The 21,868-nt window shown below is 46.2% G+C and overlaps 2 protein-coding genes and 27 non-coding genes across 29 annotated transcripts in view; 2 read left to right on the forward strand and 27 right to left on the reverse strand.

The window, feature by feature from the left end:
• The window catches only part of LOC137489757 (protein NLRC3-like), a 407,221-nt gene that overhangs the window by 131,502 nt on the left and 253,851 nt on the right, over positions 1–21,868 (forward strand). The gene's annotated exons all lie outside the window — the stretch shown is intronic.
• LOC148682312 (uncharacterized) overlaps positions 1–21,868 on the reverse strand; it is a 342,019-nt gene that overhangs the window by 52,563 nt on the left and 267,588 nt on the right. The window lies entirely within an intron of this gene.
• LOC137494836 (U6 spliceosomal RNA) lies at positions 326–432 on the reverse strand. The gene has a single exon (XR_015484845.1). It is a non-coding gene; the product is annotated as a U6 spliceosomal RNA (small nuclear RNA).
• Positions 853–959, reverse strand: LOC137494539 (U6 spliceosomal RNA). The gene has a single exon (XR_015484875.1). It is a non-coding gene; the product is annotated as a U6 spliceosomal RNA (small nuclear RNA).
• Positions 1,383–1,489, reverse strand: LOC137494657 (U6 spliceosomal RNA). Its single transcript, XR_015484732.1, has one exon. It is a non-coding gene; the product is annotated as a U6 spliceosomal RNA (small nuclear RNA).
• On the reverse strand, positions 1,910–2,016 carry LOC137494835 (U6 spliceosomal RNA). The gene has a single exon (XR_015484846.1). It is a non-coding gene; the product is annotated as a U6 spliceosomal RNA (small nuclear RNA).
• LOC137494564 (U6 spliceosomal RNA) lies at positions 2,437–2,543 on the reverse strand. The gene has a single exon (XR_015484734.1). It is a non-coding gene; the product is annotated as a U6 spliceosomal RNA (small nuclear RNA).
• Positions 2,967–3,073, reverse strand: LOC141382000 (U6 spliceosomal RNA). The gene has a single exon (XR_015484735.1). It is a non-coding gene; the product is annotated as a U6 spliceosomal RNA (small nuclear RNA).
• LOC137494834 (U6 spliceosomal RNA) lies at positions 3,494–3,600 on the reverse strand. Its single transcript, XR_015484847.1, has one exon. It is a non-coding gene; the product is annotated as a U6 spliceosomal RNA (small nuclear RNA).
• Positions 4,021–4,127, reverse strand: LOC137494563 (U6 spliceosomal RNA). The gene has a single exon (XR_015484736.1). It is a non-coding gene; the product is annotated as a U6 spliceosomal RNA (small nuclear RNA).
• Positions 4,551–4,657, reverse strand: LOC137494833 (U6 spliceosomal RNA). The gene has a single exon (XR_015484848.1). It is a non-coding gene; the product is annotated as a U6 spliceosomal RNA (small nuclear RNA).
• LOC137494656 (U6 spliceosomal RNA) lies at positions 5,081–5,187 on the reverse strand. The gene has a single exon (XR_015484737.1). It is a non-coding gene; the product is annotated as a U6 spliceosomal RNA (small nuclear RNA).
• Positions 6,959–7,065, reverse strand: LOC137494945 (U6 spliceosomal RNA). The gene has a single exon (XR_015484981.1). It is a non-coding gene; the product is annotated as a U6 spliceosomal RNA (small nuclear RNA).
• LOC137494520 (U6 spliceosomal RNA) lies at positions 7,486–7,591 on the reverse strand. The gene has a single exon (XR_015487652.1). It is a non-coding gene; the product is annotated as a U6 spliceosomal RNA (small nuclear RNA).
• On the reverse strand, positions 8,013–8,119 carry LOC137494561 (U6 spliceosomal RNA). Its single transcript, XR_015489473.1, has one exon. It is a non-coding gene; the product is annotated as a U6 spliceosomal RNA (small nuclear RNA).
• LOC137494655 (U6 spliceosomal RNA) lies at positions 8,543–8,649 on the reverse strand. Its single transcript, XR_015484738.1, has one exon. It is a non-coding gene; the product is annotated as a U6 spliceosomal RNA (small nuclear RNA).
• On the reverse strand, positions 9,070–9,176 carry LOC137494915 (U6 spliceosomal RNA). The gene has a single exon (XR_015484957.1). It is a non-coding gene; the product is annotated as a U6 spliceosomal RNA (small nuclear RNA).
• LOC137494948 (U6 spliceosomal RNA) lies at positions 9,599–9,705 on the reverse strand. The gene has a single exon (XR_015485001.1). It is a non-coding gene; the product is annotated as a U6 spliceosomal RNA (small nuclear RNA).
• On the reverse strand, positions 10,126–10,232 carry LOC137494774 (U6 spliceosomal RNA). The gene has a single exon (XR_015484739.1). It is a non-coding gene; the product is annotated as a U6 spliceosomal RNA (small nuclear RNA).
• On the reverse strand, positions 10,654–10,760 carry LOC137494560 (U6 spliceosomal RNA). The gene has a single exon (XR_015489485.1). It is a non-coding gene; the product is annotated as a U6 spliceosomal RNA (small nuclear RNA).
• Positions 11,184–11,290, reverse strand: LOC137494654 (U6 spliceosomal RNA). Its single transcript, XR_015484740.1, has one exon. It is a non-coding gene; the product is annotated as a U6 spliceosomal RNA (small nuclear RNA).
• LOC137494832 (U6 spliceosomal RNA) lies at positions 11,714–11,820 on the reverse strand. Its single transcript, XR_015484849.1, has one exon. It is a non-coding gene; the product is annotated as a U6 spliceosomal RNA (small nuclear RNA).
• On the reverse strand, positions 12,241–12,347 carry LOC137494914 (U6 spliceosomal RNA). Its single transcript, XR_015484958.1, has one exon. It is a non-coding gene; the product is annotated as a U6 spliceosomal RNA (small nuclear RNA).
• LOC137494947 (U6 spliceosomal RNA) lies at positions 12,770–12,876 on the reverse strand. Its single transcript, XR_015485002.1, has one exon. It is a non-coding gene; the product is annotated as a U6 spliceosomal RNA (small nuclear RNA).
• Positions 13,297–13,403, reverse strand: LOC137494653 (U6 spliceosomal RNA). The gene has a single exon (XR_015489497.1). It is a non-coding gene; the product is annotated as a U6 spliceosomal RNA (small nuclear RNA).
• On the reverse strand, positions 13,827–13,933 carry LOC137494988 (U6 spliceosomal RNA). The gene has a single exon (XR_015485063.1). It is a non-coding gene; the product is annotated as a U6 spliceosomal RNA (small nuclear RNA).
• On the reverse strand, positions 14,347–14,448 carry LOC137495099 (U6 spliceosomal RNA). The gene has a single exon (XR_015485199.1). It is a non-coding gene; the product is annotated as a U6 spliceosomal RNA (small nuclear RNA).
• On the forward strand, positions 19,653–19,816 carry LOC137494478 (U1 spliceosomal RNA). Its single transcript, XR_015486955.1, has one exon. It is a non-coding gene; the product is annotated as a U1 spliceosomal RNA (small nuclear RNA).
• trnav-cac (transfer RNA valine (anticodon CAC)) lies at positions 21,709–21,781 on the reverse strand. Its single transcript has one exon. It is a non-coding gene; the product is annotated as a tRNA-Val (tRNA).

Consider the following 21,868-nt stretch of genomic DNA (forward strand, 5'->3'; position numbering starts at 1 on the left):
CGTGCACTACAGAGCTTTGGCCCTGTCAGTGCTAGGCACACTGATTGATGCAGTAGGTCACCAAGTTTATGGACAGGGGGAAATTAGAGTGTCAGGATAGCCTATGGCAAAATCCCAGTAAAGCAAGGGCTTTGGAAGTGCATTGGTTGCACAACAAAGCAAACGATCAAAGCATCCCACATTCATTTTCACCATGCATGTAGACTTTCCAGTTGACCCAGCAGCACCTCCCACGATTTGCTAAACCCATCCTCATGCACCATTTGGAATCGTGAAAAGCCTTTTGTCTTTTTTCATTTCTGTACTTTTACCCACGCACTAAAACAGCAATATGGAGCGCTTCACGGATTTGCGTGTCATCCTTTCGCAGGGGCCATGCTAATCTTCTCTGTATCGATCCAATTTTAGTATATGTGCCACCGTAGCAAGCACAGACCAGCGGTCAGGCTCAGGGCATATGTACGCCTCGAGTCCCAGCAATGTTCCTTCAAGGTGGTGGGACCCGAAGAGCCATGTTCCCACTTGTATGCCGTGCACTACAGAGCTTTGGCCCTGTCAGTGCTAGGCACACTGATTGATGCAGTAGGTCACCAAGTTTATGGACAGGGGGAAATTAGAGTGTCAGGATAGCCTATGGCAAAGTCCCACTAAAGCAAGGGCTTTGGAAGTGCATTAGCACAACAAAACAAACGATCAAAGCATCCCACATTCGTTTTCACCATGCATGTAGACTTTCCAGTTGACCCAGCAGCACCTCCCACGATTTGCTAAACCCATCCTCTTGCACCATTTGGAATCGTGAAAAGCCTTTTGTCTTTTTGCATTTCTGTACTTTTACCCACGCACTAAAAAAGCAATATGGAGCGCTTCACGGATTTGCGTGTCATCCTTTTGCAGGGGCCATGCTAATCTTCTCTGTATCGATCCAATTTTAGTATATGTGCCACCGTAGCGAGCACAGATCAGCAGTCAGGCTCAGGGCATATGTACGCCTCGAGTCCCAGCAATGTTCCTCCAAGGTGGTGGGACCTGGAGAGCCATGTTCCCACTTGTATGCCGTGCACTACAGAGCTTTGGCCCTGTCAGTGCTAGGCACACTGATTGATGCAGTAGGTCACCAAGTTTGTGGACAGGGGGAAATTAGAGTGTCAGGATAGCCTATGGCAAAGTCCCAGTAAAGCAAGGGCTTTGGAAGTGCATTGGTTGCACAACAAAGCAAACGATCAAAGCATCCCACATTCGTTTTCACCATGCATGTAGACTTTCCAGTTGACCCAGCAGCACCTCCCACGATTTGCTAAACCCATCCTCATGCACCATTTGGAATCGTGAAAAGCCTTTTGTCTTTTTTCATTTCTGTACTTTTACCCACGCACTAAAACAGCAATATGGAGCGCTTCACGGATTTGCGTGTCATCCTTTCGCAGGGGCCATGCTAATCTTCTCTGTATCGATCCAATTTTAGTATATGTGCCACCGTAGCGAGCACAGACCAGCGGTCAGGCTCAGGGCATATGTACGCCTCGAGTCCCAGCAATGTTCCTTCAAGGTGGTGGGACCCGAAGAGCCATGTTCCCACTTGTATGCCGTGCACTACAGAGCTTTGGCCCTGTCAGTGCTAGGCACACTGATTGATGCAGTAGGTCACCAAGTTTATGGACAGGGGGAAATTAGAGTGTCAGGATAGCCTATGGCAAAGTCCCACTAAAGCAAGGGCTTTGGAAGTGCATTAGCACAACAAAAGAAACGATCAAAGCATCCCACATTCGTTTTCACCATGCATGTAGACTTTCCAGTTGACCCAGCAGCACCTCCCACGATTTGCTAAACCCATCCTCATGCACCATTTGGAATCGTGAAAAGCCTTTTGTCTTTTTTCATTTCTGTACTTTTACCCACGCACTAAAACAGCAATATGGAGCGCTTCACGGATTTGCGTGTCATCCTTTCGCAGGGGCCATGCTAATCTTCTCTGTATCGATCCAATTTTAGTATATGTGCCACCGTAGCAAGCACAGACCAGCGGTCAGGCTCAGGGCATATGTACGCCTCGAGTCCCAGCAATGTTCCTTCAAGGTGGTGGGACCCGAAGAGCCATGTTCCCACTTGTATGCCGTGCACTACAGAGCTTTGGCCCTGTCAGTGCTAGGCACACTGATTGATGCTGTAGGTCACCAAGTTTATGGACAGGGGGAAATTAGAGTGTCAGGATAGCCTATGGCAAAGTCCCACTAAAGCAAGGGCTTTGGAAGTGCATTAGCACAACAAAACAAACGATCAAAGCATCCCACATTCGTTTTCACCATGCATGTAGACTTTCCAGTTGACCCAGCAGCACCTCCCACGATTTGCTAAACCCATCCTCATGCACCATTTGGAATCGTGAAAAGCCTTTTGTCTTTTTGCATTTCTGTACTTTTACCCACGCACTAAAAAAGCAATATGGAGCGCTTCACGGATTTGCGTGTCATCCTTTCGCAGGGGCCATGCTAATCTTCTCTGTATCGATCCAATTTTAGTATATGTGCCACCGTAGCGAGCACGGACGAGTGGACAGGCTCAGGGCATATGTACGCCTCGAGTCCCAGCAATGTTCCTCCAAGGTGGTGGGACCTGGAGAGCCATGTTCCCACTTGTATGCCGTGCACTACAGAGCTTTGGCCCTGTCAGTGCTAGGCACACTGATTGATGCAGTAGGTCACCAAGTTTATGGACAGGGGGAAATTAGAGTGTCAGGATAGCCTATGGCAAAGTCCCAGTAAAGCAAGGGCTTTGGAAGTGCATTGGTTGCACAACAAAGCAAACGATCAAAGCATCCCACATTCGTTTTCACCATGCATGTAGACTTTCCAGTTGACCCAGCAGCACCTCCCACGATTTGCTAAACCCATCCTCATGCACCATTTGGAATCGTGAAAAGCCTTTTGTCTTTTTTCATTTCTGTACTTTTACCCACGCACTAAAACAGCAATATGGAGCGCTTCACGGATTTGCGTGTCATCCTTTCGCAGGGGCCATGCTAATCTTCTCTGTATCGATCCAATTTTAGTATATGTGCCACCGTAGCGAGCACAGACCAGCGGTCAGGCTCAGGGCATATGTACGCCTCGAGTCCCAGCAATGTTCCTTCAAGGTGGTGGGACCCGAAGAGCCATGTTCCCACTTGTATGCCGTGCACTACAGAGCTTTGGCCCTGTCAGTGCTAGGCACACTGATTGATGCAGTAGGTCACCAAGTTTATGGACAGGGGGAAATTAGAGTGTCAGGATAGCCTATGGCAAAGTCCCACTAAAGCAAGGGCTTTGGAAGTGCATTAGCACAACAAAAGAAACGATCAAAGCATCCCACATTCGTTTTCACCATGCATGTAGACTTTCCAGTTGACCCAGCAGCACCTCCCACGATTTGCTAAACCCATCCTCATGCACCATTTGGAATCGTGAAAAGCCTTTTGTCTTTTTTCATTTCTGTACTTTTACCCACGCACTAAAACAGCAATATGGAGCGCTTCACGGATTTGCGTGTCATCCTTTCGCAGGGGCCATGCTAATCTTCTCTGTATCGATCCAATTTTAGTATATGTGCCACCGTAGCAAGCACAGACCAGCGGTCAGGCTCAGGGCATATGTACGCCTCGAGTCCCAGCAATGTTCCTTCAAGGTGGTGGGACCCGAAGAGCCATGTTCCCACTTGTATGCCGTGCACTACAGAGCTTTGGCCCTGTCAGTGCTAGGCACACTGATTGATGCTGTAGGTCACCAAGTTTATGGACAGGGGGAAATTAGAGTGTCAGGATAGCCTATGGCAAAGTCCCACTAAAGCAAGGGCTTTGGAAGTGCATTAGCACAACAAAACAAACGATCAAAGCATCCCACATTCGTTTTCACCATGCATGTAGACTTTCCAGTTGACCCAGCAGCACCTCCCACGATTTGCTAAACCCATCCTCATGCACCATTTGGAATCGTGAAAAGCCTTTTGTCTTTTTGCATTTCTGTACTTTTACCCACGCACTAAAAAAGCAATATGGAGCGCTTCACGGATTTGCGTGTCATCCTTTCGCAGGGGCCATGCTAATCTTCTCTGTATCGATCCAATTTTAGTATATGTGCCACCGTAGCGAGCACGGACGAGTGGACAGGCTCAGGGCATATGTACGCCTCGAGTCCCAGCAATGTTCCTCCAAGGTGGTGGGACCTGGAGAGCCATGTTCCCACTTGTATGCCGTGCACTACAGAGCTTTGGCCCTGTCAGTGCTAGGCACACTGATTGATGCAGTAGGTCACCAAGTTTATGGACAGGGGGAAATTAGAGTGTCAGGATAGCCTATGGCAAAGTCCCAGTAAAGCAAGGGCTTTGGAAGTGCATTGGTTGCACAACAAAGCAAACGATCAAAGCATCCCACATTCATTTTCACCATGCATGTAGACTTTCCAGTTGACCCAGCAGCACCTCCCACGATTTGCTAAACCCATCCTCATGCACCATTTGGAATCGTGAAAAGCCTTTTGTCTTTTTTCATTTCTGTACTTTTACCCACGCACTAAAACAGCAATATGGAGCGCTTCACGGATTTGCGTGTCATCCTTTCGCAGGGGCCATGCTAATCTTCTCTGTATCGATCCAATTTTAGTATATGTGCCACCGTAGCAAGCACAGACCAGCGGTCAGGCTCAGGGCATATGTACGCCTCGAGTCCCAGCAATGTTCCTCCAAGGTGGTGGGACCTGGAGAGCCATGTTCCCACTTGTATGCCGTGCACTACAGAGCTTTGGCCCTGTCAGTGCTAGGCACACTGATTGATGCAGTAGGTCACCAAGTTTATGGACAGGGGGAAATTAGAGTGTCAGGATAGCCTATGGCAAAGTCCCAGTAAAGCAAGGGCTTTGGAAGTGCATTGGTTGCACAACAAAGCAAACGATCAAAGCATCCCACATTCGTTTTCACCATGCATGTAGACTTTCCAGTTGACCCAGCAGCACCTCCCACGATTTGCTAAACCCATCCTCATGCACCATTTGGAATCGTGAAAAGCCTTTTGTCTTTTTTCATTTCTGTACTTTTACCCACGCACTAAAACAGCAATATGGAGCGCTTCACGGATTTGCGTGTCATCCTTTCGCAGGGGCCATGCTAATCTTCTCTGTATCGATCCAATTTTAGTATATGTGCCACCGTAGCGAGCACAGACCAGCGGTCAGGCTCAGGGCATATGTACGCCTCGAGTCCCAGCAATGTTCCTTCAAGGTGGTGGGACCCGAAGAGCCATGTTCCCACTTGTATGCCGTGCACTACAGAGCTTTGGCCCTGTCAGTGCTAGGCACATTGATTGATGCAGTAGGTCACCAAGTTTATGGACAGGGGGAAATTAGAAGGTGCGTTCGACATGAAGCTCAGCTGCAGCCGATGATCAACGAGATTAGCCGAGCGCAGGCGGGGCGGAGTTGAAAACGGAGCCGTCAAGACGGACAGCTGGACACTTCGGGACTCAAAGTTGCTACAGTCATGATGACCGATCACATGGCGTCATCATATTTTTTTGTTATTTTTATTTATAACAACAAAACATTTACAAATAAAACAGAATACAGGCTCTTCAAACTGTAGTTCCTTTTTAAACTATAAGAGAGAATTATGAATAAAATATATAACAAATGCATGAGAGAAATAAGAGGAAATGAGAGGTTAATATAAACATAAAAACGAACAGGTCTATTAAATACAAAGCAATAAGCATAAATTCTAGGAGTTAAACATCAATCTTTAGGCTAATACTTGTTTGAATCTGCTAAAAAAGGGTTTACATATATGTACATTTATAGATATAAAAATTTCCCATGTAAAAAGCAAAACAAGGTGTTTTGATTAGGTCTTAATAAATGACATTATTTTGGATGATGAATGAATTTTCAAAAAAGCATTTTAATCCAAAAAGATTGTGTTGAAAAGAACAAAAGGTAAAATAAGTGAGCTATGTAGAAGTTTCCCAGAAAGAGCAGGTAGCCTTTAAACTGCTAGACAGAAAATAAAATATATATTTATATTATAATAATAAAGCCATTTTATAATTATTTAATAAAATAGTTCTTTACTTTAATTTGTTAAGAGAGCTTTAGGGGGGCAGGATCAATGATGATGATTTTCTTATTTCAAGTCTGTAAGACTTATTTGAGTTCATATTTAGGTTATTCACTAAAATATACACTAAAATATATCATTTAAATCGTTCATGGAGATGAATGCAGTAAATAGTCTGTATAAAAAAGTTAAAAAATAAACCTGTGCAAACAAGCTAACCTTTATAACCAGATTATTTAACAAAAGATGATACTGCAGTAAAATATTTGTAGTCTTTTAATAAGCAAGATGTGTACAGGATAGAGAGGGTGTAAAAAGTTAATTGTTTGTTTTGAAACTTTTGAATCGGAATTTGTCCAATTATAAACCCGAAATACACGTGTTTGTTGTCATGTGGTGAACTCGGCCAATCGTGTAATATCGGTGTCGTCATCAAAGCTCCTGCAGTCGCTCTTCAGAAGCTGCATGGTCTGAGTTTGCCGTCTGATCACGGAGCGCTGTCGCGGTACTTTGATGCCACATGTGACAGTCACGTGGCGTCGGCGCAGCATCAATCCGGACAAGATTTCTAACCAGAATGCACCGCTTTAAGACAGATTTCGATCGATCTGCGCAGCGCTGCATGAAGTCGAACGCACCTAGAGTGTCAGGATAGCCTATGGCAAAGTCCCAGTAAAGCAAGGGCTTTGGAAGTGCATTGGTTGCACAACAAAGCAAACGATCAAAGCATCCCACATTCATTTTCACCATGCATGTAGACTTTCCAGTTGACCCAGCAGCACCTCCCACGATTTGCTAAACCCATCCTCATGCACCATTTGGAATCGTGAAAAGCCTTTTGTCTTTTTTCATTTCTGTACTTTTACCCACGCACTAAAACAGCAATATGGAGCGCTTCACGGATTTGCGTGTCATCCTTTCACAGGGGCCATGCTAATCTTCTCTGTATCGATCCAATTTTAGTATATGTGCCACCGTAGCAAGCACAGACCAGCGGTCAGGCTCAGGGCATATGTATGCCTCGAGTCCCAGCAATGTTCCTTCAAGGTGGTGGGACCCGAAGAGCCATGTTCCCACTTGTATGCCGTGCACTACAGAGCTTTGGCCCTGTCAGTGCTAGGCACACTGATTGATGCAGTAGGTCACCAAGTTTATGGACAGGGGGAAATTAGAGTGTCAGGATAGCCTATGGCAAAGTCCCACTAAAGCAAGGTCTTTGGAAGTGCATTAGCACAACAAAACAAACGATCAAAGCATCCCACATTCGTTTTCACCATGCATGTAGACTTTCCAGTTGACCCAGCAGCACCTCCCACGATTTGCTAAACCCATCCTCATGCACCATTTGGAAACGTGAAAAGCCTTTTGTCTTTTTGCATTTCTGTACTTTTACCCACGCACTAAAACAGCAATATGGAGCGCTTCACGGATTTGCGTGTCATCCTTTCGCAGGGGCCATGCTAATCTTCTCTGTATCGATCCAATTTTAGTATATGTGCCACGTAGCGAGCACAGACCAGTGGTCAGGCTCAGGGCATATGTACGCCTCGAGTCCCAGCAATGTTCCTCCAGGGTGGTGGGAACCGGAGAGCCATGTTCCCACTTGTATGCCGTGCACTACAGAGCTTTGGCCCTGTCAGTGCTAGGCACACTGATTGATGCAGTAGGTCACCAAGTTTATGGACGGGGGGGAAATTAGAGTGTCAGGATAGCCTATGGCAAAGTCCCAGTAAAGCAAGGGCTTTGGAAGTGCATTAGCACAACAAAACAAACGATCAAAGCATCCCACATTCGTTTTCACCATGCATGTAGACTTTCCAGTTGACCCAGCAGCACCTCCCACGATTTGCTAAACCCATCCTCATGCACCATTTGGAATCGTGAAAAGCCTTTTGTCTTTTTGCATTTCTGTACTTTTACCCACGCACTAAAAAAGCAATATGGAGCGCTTCACGGATTTGCGTGTCATCCTTTCGCAGGGGCCATGCTAATCTTCTCTGTATCGATCCAATTTTAGTATATGTGCCACCGTAGCGAGCACAGATCAGCAGTCAGGCTCAGGGCATATGTACGCCTCGAGTCCCAGCAATGTTCCTCCAAGGTGGTGGGACCTGGAGAGCCATGTTCCCACTTGTATGCCGTGCACTACAGAGCTTTGGCCCTGTCAGTGCTAGGCACACTGATTGATGCAGTAGGTCACCAAGTTTATGGACAGGGGGAAATTAGAGTGTCAGGATAGCCTATGGCAAAGTCCCAGTAAAGCAAGGGCTTTGGAAGTGCATTGGTTGCACAACAAAACAAATGATCAAAGCATCCCACATTCGTTTTCACCATGCATGTAGACTTTCCAGTTGACCCAGCAGCACCTCCCACGATTTGCTAAACCCATCCTCATGCACCATTTGGAATCGTGAAAAGCCTTTTGTCTTTTTGCATTTCTGTACTTTTACCCACGCACTAAAACAGCAATATGGAGCGCTTCACGGATTTGCGTGTCATCCTTTCGCAGGGGCCATGCTAATCTTCTCTGTATCGATCCAATTTTAGTATATGTGCCACCGTAGCGAGCACGGACGATTGGACAGGCTCAGGGCATATGTACGTCTCGAGTCCCAGCAATGTTCCTCCAAGGTGGTGGGACCTGGAAAGCCATGTTCCCACTTGTATGCCGTGCACTACAGAGCTTTGGCCCTGTCAGTGCTAGGCACACTGATTGATGCAGTAGGTCACCAAGTTTATGGACAGGGGGAAATTAGAGTGTCAGGATAGCCTATGGCAAAGTCCCACTAAAGCAAGGGCTTTGGAAGTGCATTAGCACAACAAAACAAACGATCAAAGCATCCCACATTCGTTTTCACCATGCATGTAGACTTTCCAGTTGACCCAGCAGCACCTCCCACGATTTGCTAAACCCATCCTCATGCACCATTTGGAATCGTGAAAAGCCTTTTGTCTTTTTTCATTTCTGTACTTTTGCCCACGCACTAAAACAGCAATATGGAGCGCTTCACGGATTTGCGTGTCATCCTTTCGCAGGGGTCATGCTAATCTTCTCTGTATCGATCCAATTTTAGTATATGTGCCACCGTAGCGAGCACGGACGAGTGGACAGGCTCAGGGCATATGTACGCCTCGAGTCCCAGCAATGTTCCTCCAAGGTGGTGGGACCTGGAGAGCCATGTTCCCACTTGTATGCCGTGCACTACAGAGCTTTGGCCCTGTCAGTGCTAGGCACACTGATTGATGCAGTAGGTCACCAAGTTTATGGACAGGGGGAAATTAGAGTGTCAGGATATCCTATGGCAAAGTCCCAGTAAAGCAAGGGCTTTGGAAGTGCATTGGTTGCACAACAATACAAACGATCAAAGCATCCCACATTCGTTTTCACCATGCATGTAGACTTTCCAGTTGACCCAGCAGCACCTCCCACGATTTGCTAAACCCATCCTCATGCACCATTTGGAATTGTGAAAAGCCTTTTGTCTTTTTCATTTCTGTACTTTTACCCACGCACTAAAACAGCAATATGGAGCGCTTTACGGATTTGCGTGTCATCCTTTCGCAGGGGCCATGCTAATCTTCTCTGTATCGATCCAATTTTAGTATATGTGCCACCGTAGCGAGCACAGACTAGTGGTCAGGCTCAGGGCATATGTACGCCTCGAGTCCCAGCAATGTTCCTTCAAGGTGGTGGGACCCGAAGAGCCATGTTCCCACTTATATACCGTGCACTACAGAGCTTTGGCCCTGTCAGTGCTAGGCACACTGATTGATGCAGTAGGTCACCAAGTTTATGGACAGGGGGAAATTAGAGTGTCAGGATAGCCTATGGCAAAGTCCCACTAAAGCAAGGGCTTTGGAAGTGCATTAGCACAACAAAACAAACGATCAGAGCATCCCACATTCGTTTTCACCATGCATGTAGACCTTCCAGTTGACCCAGCAGCACCTCCCACGATTTGCTAAACTCATCCTCATGCACCATTTGGAATCGTGAAAAGCCTTTTGTCTTTTTTCATTTCTGTACTTTTACCCACGCACTAAAACAGCAATATGGAGCGCTTCACGGATTTGCGTGTCATCCTTTCGCAGGGGCCATGCTAATCTTCTCTGTATCGATCCAATTTTAGTATATGTGCCACCGTAGCGAGCACATATCAGCAGTCAGGCTCAGGGCATATGTACGCCTCGAGTCCCAGCAATGTTCCTCCAAGGTGGTGGGACCTGGAGAGCCATGTTCCCACTTGTATGCCGTGCACTACAGAGCTTTGGCCCTGTCAGTGCTAGGCACACTGATTGATGCAGTAGGTCACCAAGTTTATGGACGGGGGGGAAATTAGAGTGTCAGGATAGCCTATGGCAAAGTCCCAGTAAAGCAAGGGCTTTGGAAGTGCATTAGCACAACAAAACAAACGATCAAAGCATCCCACATTCGTTTTCACCATGCATGTAGACTTTCCAGTTGACCCAGCAGCACCTCCCACGATTTGCTAAACCCATCCTCATGCACCATTTGGAATCGTGAAAAGCCTTTTGTCTTTTTGCATTTCTGTACTTTTACCCACGCACTAAAAAAGCAATATGGAGCGCTTCACGGATTTGCGTGTCATCCTTTCGCAGGGGCCATGCTAATCTTCTCTGTATCGATCCAATTTTAGTATATGTGCCACCGTAGCGAGCACAGATCAGCAGTCAGGCTCAGGGCATATGTACGCCTCGAGTCCCAGCAATGTTCCTCCAAGGTGGTGGGACCTGGAGAGCCATGTTCCCACTTGTATGCCGTGCACTACAGAGCTTTGGCCCTGTCAGTGCTAGGCACACTGATTGATGCAGTAGGTCACCAAGTTTATGGACAGGGGGAAATTAGAGTGTCAGGATAGCCTATGGCAAAGTCCCAGTAAAGCAAGGGCTTTGGAAGTGCATTGGTTGCACAACAAAACAAATGATCAAAGCATCCCACATTCGTTTTCACCATGCATGTAGACTTTCCAGTTGACCCAGCAGCACCTCCCACGATTTGCTAAACCCATCCTCATGCACCATTTGGAATCGTGAAAAGCCTTTTGTCTTTTTGCATTTCTGTACTTTTACCCACGCACTAAAACAGCAATATGGAGCGCTTCACGGATTTGCGTGTCATCCTTTCGCAGGGGCCATGCTAATCTTCTCTGTATCGATCCAATTTTAGTATATGTGCCACCGTAGCGAGCACGGACGATTGGACAGGCTCAGGGCATATGTACGTCTCGAGTCCCAGCAATGTTCCTCCAAGGTGGTGGGACCTGGAAAGCCATGTTCCCACTTGTATGCCGTGCACTACAGAGCTTTGGCCCTGTCAGTGCTAGGCACACTGATTGATGCAGTAGGTCACCAAGTTTATGGACAGGGGGAAATTAGAGTGTCAGGATAGCCTATGGCAAAGTCCCAGTAAAGCAAGGGCTTTGGAAGTGCATTGGTTGCACAACAAAGCAAACGATCAAAGCATCCCACATTCGTTTTCACCATGCATGTAGACTTTCCAGTTGACCCAGCAGCACCTCCCACGATTTGCTAAACCCATCCTCATGCACCATTTGGAATCGTGAAAAGCCTTTTGTCTTTTTTCATTTCTGTACTTTTACCCACGCACTAAAACAGCAATATGGAGCGCTTCACGGATTTGCGTGTCATCCTTTCGCAGGGGCCATGCTAATCTTCTCTGTATCGATCCAATTTTAGTATATGTGCCACCGTAGCAAGCACAGACCAGCGGTCAGGCTCAGGGCATATGTATGCCTCGAGTCCCAGCAATGTTCCTTCAAGGTGGTGGGACCCGAAGAGCCATGTTCCCACTTGTATGCCGTGCACTACAGAGCTTTGGCCCTGTCAGTGCTAGGCACACTGATTGATGCAGTAGGTCACCAAGTTTATGGACAGGGGGAAATTAGAGTGTCAGGATAGCCTATGGCAAAGTCCCACTAAAGCAAGGGCTTTGGAAGTGCATTAGCACAACAAAACAAACGATCAAAGCATCCCACATTCGTTTTCACCATGCATGTAGACTTTCCAGTTGACCCAGCAGCACCTCCCACGATTTGCTAAACCCATCCTCATGCACCATTTGGAATCGTGAAAAGCCTTTTGTCTTTTTTCATTTCTGTACTTTTGCCCACGCACTAAAACAGCAATATGGAGCGCTTCACGGATTTGCGTGTCATCCTTTCGCAGGGGTCATGCTAATCTTCTCTGTATCGATCCAATTTTAGTATATGTGCCACCGTAGCGAGCACGGACGAGTGGACAGGCTCAGGGCATATGTACGCCTCGAGTCCCAGCAATGTTCCTCCAAGGTGGTGGGACCTGGAGAGCCATGTTCCCACTTGTATGCCGTGCACTACAGAGCTTTGGCCCTGTCAGTGCTAGGCACACTGATTGATGCAGTAGGTCACCAAGTTTATGGACAGGGGGAAATTAGAGTGTCAGGATATCCTATGGCAAAGTCCCAGTAAAGCAAGGGCTTTGGAAGTGCATTGGTTGCACAACAATACAAACGATCAAAGCATCCCACATTCGTTTTCACCATGCATGTAGACTTTCCAGTTGACCCAGCAGCACCTCCCACGATTTGCTAAACCCATCCTCATGCACCATTTGGAATTGTGAAAAGCCTTTTGTCTTTTTCATTTCTGTACTTTTACCCACGCACTAAAACAGCAATATGGAGCGCTTTACGGATTTGCGTGTCATCCTTTCGCAGGGGCCATGCTAATCTTCTCTGTATCGATCCAATTTTAGTATATGTGCCACCGTAGCGAGCACAGACTAGTGGTCAGGCTCAGGGCATATGTACGCCTCGAGTCCCAGCAATGTTCCTTCAAGGTGGTGGGACCCGAAGAGCCATGTTCCCACTTATATACCGTGCACTACAGAGCTTTGGCCCTGTCAGTGCTAGGCACACTGATTGATGCAGTAGGTCACCAAGTTTATGGACAGGGGGAAATTAGAGTGTCAGGATAGCCTATGGCAAAGTCCCACTAAAGCAAGGGCTTTGGAAGTGCATTAGCACAACAAAACAAACGATCAGAGCATCCCACATTCGTTTTCACCATGCATGTAGACCTTCCAGTTGACCCAGCAGCACCTCCCACGATTTGCTAAACTCATCCTCATGCACCATTTGGAATCGTGAAAAGCCTTTTGTCTTTTTTCATTTCTGTACTTTTACCCACGCACTAAAACAGCAATATGGAGCGCTTCACGGATTTGCGTGTCATCCTTTCGCAGGGGCCATGCTAATCTTCTCTGTATCGATCCAATTTTAGTATATGTGCCACCGTAGCGAGCACAGATCAGCAGTCAGGCTCAGGGCATATGTACGCCTCGAGTCCCAGCAATGTTCCTCCAAGGTGGTGGGACCTGGAGAGCCATGTTCCCACTTGTATGCCGTGCACTACAGAGCTTTGGCCCTGTCAGTGCTAGGCACACTGATTGATGCAGTAGGTCACCAAGTTTATGGACAGGGGGAAATTAGAGTGTCAGGATAGCCTATGGCAAAGTCCCAGTAAAGCAAGGGCTTTGGAAGTGCATTGGTTGCACAACAAAGCAAACGATCAAAGCATCCCACATTCATTTTCACCATGCATGTAGACTTTCCAGTTGACCCAGCAGCACCTCCCACGATTTGCTAAACCCATCCTCATGCACCATTTGGAATCGTGAAAAGCCTTTTGTCTTTTTTTATTTCTGTACTTTTACCCACTCACTAAAACAGCAATATGGAGCACTTCACGGATTTGCGTGTCATCCTTTCGCAGGGGCCATGCTAATCTTCTCTGTATCGACCCAATTTTAGTATATGTGCCACCATAGCAAGCACTCAGGCTCAGGGCATATGTACGCCTCGAGTCCCAGCAATGTTCCTCCAAGGTGGTGGGACCTAGAGAGCCATGTTCCCACTTGTATGCCGTGCACTACAGAGCTTTGGCCCTGTCAGTGCTAGGCACACTGATTGATGCAGTAGGTCACCAAGTTTATGGACAGGGGGAAATTAGAGTGTCAGGATAGCCTATGGCAAAGTCCCACTAAAGCAAGGGCTTTGGAAGTGCATTGGTTGCACAACAAAACAAACGATCAAAGCATCCCACATTCGTTTTCACCATGCATGTAGACTTTCCAGTTGACCCAGTAGCACCTCCCACGATTTGCTAAACCCATCCTCATGCACCATTTGGAATCGTGAAAAGCCTTTTGTCTTTTTTCATTTCTGTACTTTTACCCACGCACTAAAACAGCAATATGGAGCGCTTCACGGATTTGTGTGTCATCCTTTCGCAGGGGCCATGCTAATATTCTCTGTATCGATCCAAGTATATGTTTTTTTTTTTTCAAAACATCAGTTCAGAAGCATATAAAAATATCATTTACAAACATTCCTTATGACATTATGTTGGTTTCAAAACAGGAAAACAACAAGCATAATCATTCTGGCAAATCTATTTTCAAACCATCTAGTGAGTACGTAATATAAGGAGTATTCAACATAAACGTTTTGTAAAATTCAGTCTCTTTTTCTTCCATTCTAAAATATTGTTCCACAGTTTTAATATAGTTTTCCAGTTTCTTTTATACATTGTCCATAACTCCATTTTAGCATGTTTATTTTTAACAATGTTTCTCCTTTCTCAAATTACAGTTCTTGCAACTGATAGAAACAAATAGGCAATTCTTGTTTTACTTCCATTAAAACTAGGGATGCACGATATATCGGCGCCCATATCGTTATTGTCCGATAAATGCTATTTTTAAGATTATCGTTATCGATCCGATGTTGACACCTTGCAATTTCGAAATCATATCTTTTTTGCTTCAAGTATAGACTATTCAGTTCATAAGAGCAGTTCAATCTTTTATGAAGTTTGCTGTATAAAAATATAACAATTTGAAATATTTATTATTATCGGCCTATACATATCGGCTATCGGCCTCCAAGTCTGAAGAATTATCGGTTATCGGTATCAGCCAAAAAATCCATATCGGTGCATCCCTAATTAAAACCAAATAAAAACATTTTATACCATTCTGTCTCCTCCTCAATCAGTTTTACTTTTCATCATTTGTTTAATACTTTCTTTTAACTTTGCCATAAATGTATTAAATTCAACACATTTTAAAAACAAATGCATAATACCTTCATTTTTCAGTCCACATATTTTGCATAATGCATTCTCACTGCTTCCAATTTGTGCCAGTTTTGTTTCAGTGAAAATAACATTATGTCTGATGAAATAATCCAACGTTTCAATTTTTGCGTCTAAATATTTCCATTTTAAATTCTTCCAGATTCCCTCTTTGTCTATTTCCACAAATATTTTTTTCCAAAATTGTTCTGAAACTGGTCTTTTATGCACTTTGTTTCTGAAACAAATGTAGAAATTTTTGAGAACACATTCTTGAAAATCTTTCTCATTTTCCTTTAAAAACATTTTCACATTATTCCTTCATTCGAATCTATGATTTCAAAACTTTCTGGATCCACACCTACAAATGTTTTCATAATTTATCGTCCACCCAAACTAAATGATGAATTTCTAAATGACTTTGCTGCTTTTTAACACATATTACCACCCTCTCACCTAATATTATGGTTTTAGGAGATTTTAATATTCATGTGGATAATTTTAATAACTCCCTTACAAGAGATGTTATATCCTGTCTTGAGAGCTTTTACTTCAACAGCATGTCAATGTTCCCACACACTCTAAAGGACACACCCTCAACCTCATCTGCTGCTCTGGTGTTTCACCCATTGACCTCTCTGCTGAGGAACTCCCTATAACGGATAATTTTCTCCTCTGATTTAATTTTGCACTCTCTCTTTCTTCCACCAAATCTCTCCGTACTATTTCCTTCCGTAACATAAAACATATTAATTTAAAATCCTTTTTTTGCTAGTATTAACTCTCTTCCTGAAATTACTAACCTTTCATCACCAAATGATTTAGTTTCTCATTACAACACTGGACTTCACTATAAGTCTCTGTAATAAAGTTCACGGCCCTTTGGCCGCCTGGAAGAAGGAGGCGGAGAACCGACGTAGTTTAAAATTATTTATTAATAACAGAGACGGCAGCTCCTCACGGAGACAATGGGGGGGTTGGCGCCACAGCCCCTGCGAGACCTATATGAGATGGGCCGAGAGAACAGGAGATGAAAAAAAAGGAAAGACAGAGTACACCAGGAAAGGGGAGAGAGGAAAATGAAAAAAAAAATTGGGGTTCGGTTCTCCAGACACGCTGCCACTCGGTCCTCCACCAGCTGAGAGATGCGATGACGTGCTGGGAGCCCTGTGGAGGAATCTATCCACCCGTCTGTCTTCTGGCGTCCGGCGGCGGTTCTCCTGGCTGGCTGGCGGCATCTCTGGTCTCCTGCTCCGCTTCCGTGGATGGATGCAGGCTCTGGCATCATGGTGGATCGCGGCAACTCCCCCGGGTTCTGTGGGATGGCTCCCTTCAGCACTTTCCCCTTCGGTGGTGAGCCCTGCGTCTCCTGCTCCTCCCCATGCTGGGAGACGGCAGCAGGCAGATCCTTTCCTCGCCAGCCTCAGGCCGCCCCGGCACTCTGGGCAGACGAACAGGTTTCTCCCCCACTCTGGTTAACTCCCAAACACTCGCCCCTCTCTCAGCGGCAAGGGCATCTGGACAACGCGTCCCTCCTTCTCCCGGGCTTCGGCACCACTGTAATAAAGTTCATGGCCCTTTGGCCGCCAGAAAGAAGGAGGCGGAGAACCAACGCAGTTTTAAAATATTTATTAATAACAGGGATGGCAGTCTCCGTGTCTAAACCAAAACGGACGGACGGCAGCTCCTCACGAAGACTGCCGTCAAACTGAAAGCAAAAGTAAAATATGTCCGGGCCCGGTCCTCTCTCGGCTTCCTCTGCCATAGTTCCTCCTTTTATGGTCCAGAGCTCCTTCCGTGGGATCCGAGGCAGGTGCGCACCGCAGGTGTATCCACTTACGCGGTGGCCTTACTCCGTTCCCACGGCTCTCGGCCACGCCCCCTCGCCACAGTCTCATATGGATTTTTTGAACATCTGACAGAAATAAAGTCAATCAGGTAAGCAATGAGCGTAGCTGCTGCTGCTTCTCTTCTGTTTCTGCATATTAACAGCAGGTGTTCATCATCAGTATTCAATCATCACTTAATTAAACTCATCATCGGCTCATTAACTTTACTCTGCTGCTGAGTAAATTTTGCTCATATGCTCAAATTTTGCTCATTTGCTCAAATTTTGGATCATATGTTTTGTCCCAGCTAAGATCTTAAAATGTTCTTTACTTCTCATAGTAACAACTAATGATAATAATTGTCATGGTCACATATATTGCTGTATATGAAGGGATATTTATTAATTAGCATGATGGTTGCTATATTTTAATGAAACAACTGTTTACTATGTGAATGGAGCTATCAAACCGACACGAGCGTTGAAAATAATACATAAGCTAAACTTTTTCAGGTTTTGTGCAGCCATATATACATATAAGTAATATCACAGTATAAAAATAACCTACAACACGAAATCTCTAGGACAGGTGAACTTTCTGACGACACAGCGTCACCAGCACAGACCAAACACTGCACAAAGAATGAGATATTTTAAACATGATGTGACCTTAGCATTAATGTAACAATAAAAATAACTTACCGCACAAAATCTCTGTAATGGATGAACGTCTGACAGCGCAGCGTCAGGCACACAGACAAAATACTGCACACACAGTGAAATATTTTAAATGTGATGTGAGCAAAACATACTGTTTATCAGAACAGGATAAAAATAACCTACCGCTCTAAATCACTATGACAGGTGTACTTGCTGACAGCGCAGCCTCACGAACAAAGACAAAATGCTGCACAAAGAGTGAAAAACTTCGAACGTGATGTAACCAGAACATATTGTGCATCAATATAACAGTATAAAAATAACTTACCACACGAAATCTCAACAACAGGTGTACTTTCTGAAGGCGCAGCCTCACGAATACTGCTCAAAAAGTGAGATATTTCAAACATGTCGTGAACAAAACATACTGTGCATCAATATAACAGTATAAAAATAACTTTCCACACAAAATCACTTTAACATACGAATTAATCTCGACAGCAGATGAACTTTCTGACCCGATAAATTGAGCATTCAGAGCAAGAGAAACTTTGGAAAATCCTCAGCGCTGATTGGCCCTGATTTTAAACTTTAGACAATGCATCCCTCCGATTAGCCCAGGGTCTAAGCAAACTGTAGACAATCGCGGCTTCTCGTTGGACGAGAGTCTACAGTCTACAGTTACCATTGCACGTTCCCTGGGCAGATGTCTGCGAACTCCCCAAATGTGGGAATCTCGACTGCATAATTTCTGGTAGTGGGGGACTGCGTTCGCGCTCTCCCCTGAGCACAGTGGTTCAAGACAGAGTTCAGGCGGTAGCGTCGGGCCCGGCTGGAGCGGCGCTTCCCTCTCTTCCTCGTCCTTTGCCAAGCCTCTTTTGCTCCAGTAGAGCTGCGCGCGCCTGTGGAAGGCCTGCCCACCCGTCGCTGGAAGAGTCTGTTCTGACGCCGAAAACTACTCGAAAGGTCCCCCCTCAAAGCGGTTTGACCAGGTGAAGGAACACGCAAAGAGAGCCCCCGGTGGCTTTTTTCCGCCAAGCGAGTGTGCCCTGTGGAATGTCAGGATTTTATTTGCCGGCCTGCCGCTGTTACTGATGGAACGAATGCAGACCGTGTGAAAGGTCATCATTTTATCTGCCATTAAGTAAGCGAACGCTTCTGCTCGGATCAGAGGTAACTTTGTTTCAAGAACTGCAATCTTTTGCAGACGTCTGTGGCGTTTTAGGCAGAGGGACGGTTCTAAACCAATCTGAACCAGAGGCAATTTCGCAGCCAGCCGTCGGTGGTTTCCCGTCCCAGGAATGTAAGGTGCTTGCAGCGAGAGGTTGTTTCGTTAGCGCTTCCGCTTTCGTCAGTGAAGTTCTTTTGCGGAACGTTTGTAGATCCCGTCGTGTTCTTCAAGCTATGTCGTTTGAGCACTGTGCTGATAGGCTGACGTAAGAAAACAGGACGAAAATATACAAGGCAAGAGTGCAAAGCACGGAGCTCTAGGCAAAGGCGGTCCGAACCGCAGCAAAGCAGGAGGTCGACATGTCCAAATAGACCAAATCAGAAACTAAGCAGAGAAAAACGGCATCTGTAGAGAAAGAAAACAGATGGAGGAAAAGAAAGAAAGAACAGGAGGATCCCCTCCCCTCCCCCCATAGAGGGTCTGTTATCCCCAGATCAAGTGCGTCCAGTGGAATCCATGTGTTGGCAGCCCCAACTGATGACAAAACACAAAGCAAGCATCTGGAGGAAGCTCAAACTCTTCATGCGTTGCCACAGTTACTAGCGAGTGGTTTGCAGGCACAGGCACGTCTGCTGCAAGTACAGCGCCGTCAGGGGACAGGGGTTGCTGGCCCATTCCCCACGCTCGGTTGCTGGGCATCACCGCCCTGGAGTACGGCCGATAGAAAACGGCGGCTGCCATTTGCGCCACCCGGCAACTCATACCTACCTGGCAGGGGAGATACCATGATCAAGAAGGTGGTTCACCCAGGGCAAGGCTTGGCCATTGCACTCCGGCCACGCTGACCCCTGCGAATTCCCCAAATGTTGGAATCTCCACGTCATAATTTCTGGTAGTGGGGGACTGCGTTCGCGCTCTCCCCTGAGTACAGTGGTTCAAGACAGAGTTCAGGCAGTAGCGTCGGACCCGGCTGGAGCGGCGCTTCCCTCTCTTCCTCGTCCTTTGCCAAGCCTCTTTTGCTCCAGTAGAGCTGCGCGCGCCTGTGGAAGGCCTGCCCACCCGTCGCTGGAAGAGTCTGTTCTGACGCAGAAAACTACTCGAAAGGTCCCCCCTCAAAGCGGTTTGACCAGGTGAAGGAACACGCAAAGAGAGCCCCCGGTGGCTTTTTTCCGCCAAGCGAGTGTGCCCTGTGGAATGTCAGGATTTTATTTGCCGGCCTGCCGCTGTTACTGATGGAACGAATGCAGACCGTGTGAAAGGTCATCATTTTATCTGCCATTAAGTAAGCGAACGCTTCTGCTCGGATCAGAGGTAACTTTGTTTCAAGAACTGCAATCTTTTGCAGACGTCTGTGGCGTTTTAGGCAGAGGGACGGTTCTAAACCAATCTGAACCAGAGGCAATTTCGCAGCCAGCCGTCGGTGGTTTCCCGTCCCAGGAATGTAAGGTGCTTGCAGCGAGAGGTTGTTTCGTTAGCGCTTCCGCTTTCGTCAGTGAAGTTCTTTTGCGGAACGTTTGTAGATCCCGTCGTGTTCTTCAAGCTATGTCGTTTGAGCACTGTGCTGATAGGCTGACGTAAGAAAACAGGACGAAAATATACAAGGCAAGAGTGCAAAGCACGGAGCTCTAGGCAAAGGCGGTCCGAACCGCAGCAAAGCAGGAGGTCGACATGTCCAAATAGACCAAATCAGAAACTAAGCAGAGAAACTGACAGAACGAATGTAGACTGTGTGAAAGGTCATCATTTTTTCTGCCATTGAGTAAGCGAACGCTTCTGCTCGGATCAGAGGTAACTTTGTTTCAAGAACTGCAATCTTTTGCAGACGTCTGTCGTTTAAGGTTTGCAGGGAATTTTTTCGTCAAATCCTCGTACAACGTCAAGTCATGACATTTGACAGATCCACGCCCTAGTATCATGGGTCATCCAGTGAGCAGAGAGCCATAAAACAAGGATAAAACAAGGATAAAACAAGGCGTACGCATTGGTCAATCGAGCGGACAAAGCCAACTCAGCGTGACAAGCTCCCTGCAGGTATTAGGGCCAATTTACAATCCGGGCCCGACACAGCTGTACAGGTCCTTGCGAAATGTCCCATATAGTCACATTTGAAGCACCTGAAGCACTGTCTTGTGGTGCCAGCGCAGAGAGACGGAAAGTCACTTTCCACAATGTTTTCATTCAATGTTCTACGCTGGTGGAATCACCTTCCCATTCCCACTCGGATTACGGATACACCAGTGTCCTTCAAACGACAGCTAACACCCATCTCTTCAGAGTACACCCGAACCCCGGTGAATATCCCTCTCTCTAAAGAAAACGAAACTCCTACTCCAGCACTAAATTCTCTGAGCACAAACAAATTACTTGGAATAAATAGCCCTTTTTCGTATGCATTGCCTTGTCTTGTTGAATACCTCCACTATTGTATGTCACTTTGGACAAAAGTGTCCGCTAATTGTATGCTTCCGCCCAGTTTCGAACAGGAGACCTTTAGCGTGTAATGCAAACATGATAAACACTACACTACGGAAACCAATAGGCCAGTGCTGCTTCAAGTATTTATAGTCTTTTTTTATAGAGCTGTCTTGTACGGTCTGCACCGTGAAGGGCCAGCAAACGCACTGGCCACCTGCTCATGCACAACACAAAGCTAAAAGAAATCAGATTCTACGCAAGTTTGCGACACCGCGAGAGGCGGTAAACACTGAGCTGAATTCAAACTTCTAGCCTCACACCGCTCTGCAGAAAGAATGTTTTCAGTGAACGTCAGTACTCAACAGAAGCCTGATTTGACAATTGTCATAAAAGCCAGAGGTTGTTTCCGCCCAGTTTCGAACTGGGGACCTTTCGCGTGTGAGGCGAACGTGATAACCACTACACTACAGAAACCTTCAGGCAGATCGAGCTGATAACCCTTTTTGATTGGGTGCCTGTCGACGATCATTGCTGGTGCGGCAGTGGATGCTATTATTTTCT

Source organism: Danio rerio, chromosome 4 (genome assembly GCF_052040795.2).
Source record: "Danio rerio strain M-AB ecotype USA chromosome 4, GRCz13ab, whole genome shotgun sequence".
NCBI classification, from domain to species: domain Eukaryota; kingdom Metazoa; phylum Chordata; class Actinopteri; order Cypriniformes; family Danionidae; genus Danio; species Danio rerio.